Below are 7,173 nucleotides of genomic sequence, written 5' to 3'. Positions count from 1 at the left end.
CCACCCTCATCCGCCTCCATTCTTATGACTTTCCCACCTCACTCTCTATCCCTCTGTCTGTCGCAATGCTCTCTGTCTCATCTATCACGCCACCCTTCCTGGTTTTCTCCCCTTCACCAGTCTTGTCCTCGCTTCTCTCCCCCCTCCTCCCTCTCCAGCGTCCCTCTCCCCTGTTTCTCATTATTTCCACTCTCAGACTCCCGTTAGCAGCCTTCTCCCTCTCCGCATCGGCTCTTTTCTCTCTCTCATTCTGCCCCGTCCCACTGCCTATCCCTCACTCCTCTGCTCATTTATCACCTTTTTCGTCTCAGACAGGCCTGGATGGACATTTCACCTGGTAAACAAGTAAGGTGAAATAGACTAGAGGGGAGGAGGAAGAGTCAATGAGAGAGGACAGGAAAGGTGGAGATAAGATAGGTGACGAAGACAAAGCACTTTATTTACACTGTTAATAAGCACATACCTAAAGGTTGTGAGGAGTGGCGAAGTCCCGCCCCTTCCGGTGGACCCCCATGGGACCTTATTTTGGAAAAGAAATATGCACGGTAGTCAACGGCGAGAGACATATAATTTTTTGATCCTGTTTGAATTGCACAATGAATCACACATATGATGTTTGTCAATTTAAAAGATAATTTTGCAAGTCAATAATGTCTCAGTTTGTCGTAGCATCATTTAGGTTTGTGTGAAACCGCTCAGCGAACTATATCTCTCGTCTCGCACAATACATGCCCTCAACACCAGCTGGCTATTTTTCCGAAATAAGGTCCCATGCTGGTCCACCGGGAGGGGCAGGACTTCGCCTCTCTATAAGTGCTTTTAAAAAGGCACAGGAACGTGATTTGTCAGACTTAAGGAGAACAGATAACTTGTGCTTTTTTCGCACTATGAGCGACAAAAACAACAAAACGGCCAAACATGGCCAGCTATATTGTTGCCAAGGCGCCGTTGAAGTGTTGCTGAAGCTGCGTTAACGGAGTAATGGCGTAAATAGCACTGGGAACTGGAAAATGGCTTCATATGATTGGTTGACACTTTACCACGTCATTGGGGCGCTGAAAAAATTTCAGACCAGCTCAACTTTGATTTGTAGCGCGTTCCGTCAGTAACGCGGCAATGAGTGTCTAGCGTCAGTTTGCAGCTTCATGTCACCGGCTTCCATTGAAAATGACTTGTAGTTTGTTGCTCTGTTGCTTGTAGAGTCAACACAGCATGACCGTTCGCATGATTGAAAAATTGATTAAAAGGTAACTTAACACCGCTTGAAAATGTTTTTGCTGACCTCCAGTGATTTAACTTTTCAACTAACTGTGATCACCTTTTTGCAGTGATGTACAGGTGTACTGTAGGGAACCATGACATCACCTTTGGGTGAGATACTCTTAAATGTAGGATGAAGATGAAAAAAGATGAACGACTGGGTGTAGAACAAATGCATCTAGAGGGAATAGATTAGAAGAATGACTGTGTAGAATGAATAAGTGACTCCCGTGGTGGTCTATTAACTTCAAGATGGTTGTTGAGAGAGAAACCATCTGACATAAAGAAAGAAAGTATCTTCACACAAACAAAGAGAAAGACACTTTTTTGAAGCATCTGATACTTGAAGCGATGCCAGAAGTGGGGCATCACGGCCAGCCTGTAGAACACAGCGGAGTTAAAGAGCTAGAGCGTCTCACAAAGTAGACACTGGGGGATTTGAATGTCAAGGTTTTTTCAAGGGTAGCGTCTGAGGGAGCCTGCTAGGAGCTGGAGTCAGAGTGGTTGTTGTTGGTCCGTCTGCACAGATGGACCAGGTGAAAAGCAGGGAAAGACTCCAGTCAGCAAATCTGTTTCCTCGTCGCTGTCAGGTGTTGAGTCTCTTTCTGTCACGAAGAGGAGGACAGGACAAGGACTAGATTCTCATTACGCAGACGTTGGTATGAAAACACTCTCTTCATTAAAGTGAAGGCCTACATACACATAAGCTCCATTCTTCAACTCGATTATTCACAGCATGTTAAAGTAGCTTGCATCTGTTTTCTTAAGGGGCCAGTATAGTCCTTCAGAATTGCTTGTTGGACGGTTGAATAGCTTTAGAAACCCTCCCCACACACCTTTCTGGCATCAGATTTTGGGGGTTGGTGGTCATGCTGTGCTTGGCCACCTGTGTGGAGGTGAAAAACTAGTCAGGGTTTGACCTTCTCTCTCTGTAGCTCCCTTTTTTCATTTTTGACACAACTATTTCTGTCACTTTTCATATAAATAACCAAGTGCAACACTATGAATGTCTTCCAGGAGAGGCTCAATCCTCCTTTGTTACGATTTCTGACGTGATCAGGCAACACGTAGTACGAACTAGTTAGATTGAGTATACCCCAGCCCTGACTCTAACATTTACTCTTTAAAGGAAGAGTCCACAAACTTGTGTTATGTACTTGTCTGCCAAATCCAGTCAGTTACGAATGAGGCTAGCAGTTTCCCTTTGCTTCCAGTCTTTGTGCTAAGCTAGGCTAGCCTGGTTCCAGACCTCTGAATCACCACATATATCTCTGATTTGATTCAAATAGGTCAGGTGTTACTCCAACACCTCTGGTTGTATTAACAGTCGACCAATTCGAGCTTGTTGGAGGAATTAAAAAACCTAAGTAACAGAAATGCCAACAACTAAGGATGAGATGCAGCTGTACAAGTTGTTGTAAGTAACAACTCAGGCTGATCTCATGCACAGTTCGTAGCTATACCTACGAAAAGTCATGCACTGTAATTCGTATACATCCAACGAAATCAATTGATATGTAATCCACGTAATTGTGAAGATTGGTTGGGTCAAAAAAACACTGGACTTTCGCCCAGGAGACCAGTGTTCGTGTCCCGTGTGAAACCAGAAGTCAACATTGATTTATTTGTCACATAACTTCCATACTTAAGTTACGTCACTTCCACAATATTTTCCTACACCTAACTAAGTAGTTCTGTTGCTAAAACCTAACCAAGTTGATCTTTTCTTAATCCTAACCAAGTTGTTTTGTTGCCTAAACCTAACCAAGTTGTTTCCTGTGAAGACGGAAGTTTATTTTGAAAAGACTGGAGCAGATTGATGCTGGACATTTGTAGGAAAATGCAAAACTTTTCGTAAGATATTATACAAACCGTTGCATGAGGATACATTGAACAACTCTTAGATTTTATTTATTTATTTTTTTCAACCTCAAGTTAAGTGCTTCTAGCAACTGTTACCACAGCCTCCACGTGAGCTGACAGTGACGTGGCAAGACGGATACATCACTCAAACCAAACAATATAACAACAATAAATCAGCAAATATTAACACAAGCTGAATGAATGATGGGGGAAAAAATGGCATCAGGCTAAGACTAACCATATGATTTTCTCATCTGACAAGAGTTTGACAGGCAACACAGCACATTACTCATTTTCTATTGACGTCACACTCTGAAATTAGAGGCTGCATCCTCGCTTGTCTTCAGAAATCAGAATCATTTGTTCTCTCTTTTGTGATTGATCAAAGGAAATACTGCGATCATCTTGCCACACGCATGACAAGGTGAACTTTTCTAAATTTCTCATTAAACTCGATGCCTAGTGGTTAACACTATCTGGATCATTGAACATTAATCTGATGTAGTGGGTGATAAAAGTACGAACGTGCTTAATAACTGTAATACTATTGAACCTGAAGTGGTAATTTTCCTATATCGGTCCAATCCAAGCACACACACACCCACACACTTAAACAACTCATGCACCAAGTCCATTCTCCGGCTGGCTGCGGTCCAAACTGACACATTGGGGGAAGCAGCAGAAGGCAAGCCCGGCCCAGACAGCTCTGTCTCTGTCTATCTGAGCCTGCAGGAGGCGACTCGACAGCTGCTCAAGGTGAACATCCAATGAGGCATGTGCAAAATATGGAGCCTGAGACTGGGAGAGAGACCTAAAGACAGACAGAGAGAGAAGGGAGGATGAGTCAGAGAATCGGAGGGAATCAAATAGGAAGTGACAGGACACACAGAGAGAGAGAGGAGATCATTACACCCAGAGAGTCAAAGCTCCAAGTTCAGAGGTGTTAGTGAGTTGGACAGCAAGTGAGTCCAAATTTGAACTTTAGGGTTCATCATTGAAGCAAATATGTAAGGAATATTGACAGAAATGTATTTGGAAAACTAAAAATTACGTACAGGCCTACACAACCTGATCTCATGGGAAGGTGTAAATAGCATGATATTACAAGAACATTCTGCGTGGCATGACGATGCATTTTAGCCTTTTTGCATGCCAGTTTTACACCATGCAAACGGCGGTAACAGCCGCAGTTAGTTGTAGGTAACAAAACCCCTCACTTAAGGCCCAGACACACCAACCCGACATCAAAGAACTAGCGGCGACGAAGGCGGACCTTTGAGTCGCCTCACGTCGCCTTTGTTTCGGACAAAAAGTTGCACTCAAACACACCACAAAGACTACAGCTGACGGCCAACTACCACGTACGTTCTGCGCCTGCATGAGAGGAAATTACTCCCCATCAGCAGGTAGCCGTAGTCTGTATTCGTCATTCAAAGAAGGGAAACCGGAAAACCGAGGACTGCGGATATACAAGCCGTCGTTATCATACGTACATGAAACAAAGCGGCGTTTACCGACCATTTTCACCCCACTCTCACTCACCACTTAGCTTCATTCCAGATGGCCATGTTGCTGTGAAAATATCCATGTATTGGAACGATCAGATGAAGATGAAAAATGAGAAGAGCCTTCTGTGTATTTCCTTTTGACTTTACTCGTTGGCTTGCTTTCCTCGCTTCTGTTTTTCTTCTCGTGCACTGATTCGTTTAAGCTGAATCGCCAATCAGAGTGATTTCTCTCACTGACGAGCTCCGCCGGCGAATCGTGTCCGACATGGGCAGACGAGAGCCGACGGTGCAGGAAACACCGAAGAAACTAGGCCGCTCACCGCCGGCCCCAAACTGTCCGACGGCTGATCGTCGGCTTGGTGTGTCAGGGCCTTTAGGTTTAGGAAAAACATCATGATTGGGCTTAAAATAAGTACGTAAACTAAGTAAAATACATATGTGAACAACATAACAGAAGTACAGAAAACACTAATCACTAACTTCAAAATAACTCAACAACAATTTGGGACTCAAACGCCGGCCTCCTGGTACAAACTCCTGTGTTTGTTGGACCTATCCACCTCCTCCCATCCAACACAAACAGTCTTTCTCACTTTTTATTCTACGTCACTATCTCTGAGCGTAGCATATTAACGCGGATGCGTTTACATTGCAGTCAATACAGACTACATGGCGTACAAATGACATGCCCCACGCAAGAACGGCGTTCTTATTGGACGCGAAAAGACTTGCGATTACCGTGTCATTCATACGCCATTTAGTTACACCGGGAACTGAAATGTATCACAATGACTCAATAATATCTAATTAGTCATTGCTTTACTTTCTATCCCTGCAGGCATCATTTTTAGATTTAAGTGAATTAACACCCCTGGATTTTTTCAAACAAATGCCCGTCTTTACAATCTTTCCAAAGTAAGATCATTTCACTTTTATGGATGTTTAAGGCCCCTTAATACTTACAAAAGTACAAGAAATGTTAACATAATAAATAACCCAGTAGTGCAATTTGTCCCACACCATGAGCTTCTCATGAGCCCCGGCCTTAAACCAAATTCCTGCTTACCTACTGTTATCATCATGTGCCGACGGAAGACTACAAACATGGTTAAAGTCATCCCATTCACCCTGGTTTGCCTGAACTGTAGATGACTGGATGAGTGAATACTCATCCGGAGGTCCTACACATAGTAAAGAATAGGGCCGTTTACTTATGGCATATATTTGTACTTGATGTCGAAGCAAATAACCAAGAAGCATGGATTTACAGCAGAATAATGGAGTCAGTGTTTTATGTACAATCATGATGTCCGTGTTTGAGCCATTTTGATGTTCATGGGATAAAACCTGTTCATGAGGGCTAGCATGACTCTGCTATCGTTCACTCCCATGGTATATATGCTATTTCTATGAAAATATAAATGTCTAATTATGTATTAACACAGGAAAGAAATAAAATATTTTCAATGCACCGTTTATGTGTCTTGGTGTTTACTGTTAGAGAAATGGTATTTGTTCTTGTGTTGATGGGAAAAGCTGAATGTAATAGAATGTAAACATTATGATTATTAAAATACAACAATTATTGATGCTAGTGCTAAAATGATTAGTTGAACATTAATCCACGACAATTTTGATATTTTTGTCTTGTTTTTACATTAATGTAAATTGAATATTGGTCGATAAAATGATCACACCATGATTAATTTAGTTGTTCTGGAGCTTTCAGTCATAGTACATGATCTTCATCAGCAAATGGAGTTTTCCCACTTATATGGAGAAAATAAAATATCACAATATTTTTGACCAAATACCTCGATATGGATATTGCAACGATATTGTAGGGTTGACTATTGGTGCTTTCACAAAATATTTACAGTGAGATTTTTGATAAATAATCATCAGTAATGTGGATATAATGACGAAGTGGGTAAAGTAATATAATATAACAGATAGAACAGGTTGGTAAGTTCAGAAAATTGCATCACTTTACTGTAATGCAGCCTTTAAAAATAGGAAAAGAACACTTACGCAATATTACAATATTACGCTATCTAAATTCTAAGACGATATCTAGTTTCATATCACGATATCAATATAATATTGATATATATTGCCCAGCCCTAGTTGTAAATGTACAAATTTCTATTGTCCATGTTGGCTTAAAAGATGAGGTTTAAAGTTCATTCTTCACCTTGGAAACATCAGCTGAGTAAACCATCTCACTACAAGTTCCATTTCTTAGCTGTTCTGGAGCTGTTGATTATATCATAAGGTCTTCATCAGCAAACCACACACTGTACCAACCAGCAGAGGAGAGAAGAAGTATTAAGATCCTTTACCTAAGTAAAAGTAGCAAAACCACAGAAAGGAAGAAATACCCCATTACAAGTACAAGAGCTGCATCCAATATTGTAAGTAAGAATATAGAAGTATTATCAGCAAAATATACTTAAATATCAAAAGTAAAAGTACTCATGCAGCAAAATTGCTCATATCAGTGTTGTGATATTATGATGCTTATATCATATTATCATGCATT

This window comes from Sebastes umbrosus, chromosome 15 (genome assembly GCF_015220745.1).
Source record: "Sebastes umbrosus isolate fSebUmb1 chromosome 15, fSebUmb1.pri, whole genome shotgun sequence".
Lineage (NCBI taxonomy): Eukaryota > Metazoa > Chordata > Actinopteri > Perciformes > Sebastidae > Sebastes > Sebastes umbrosus.
This window is presented reverse-complemented; position numbering follows the sequence as displayed.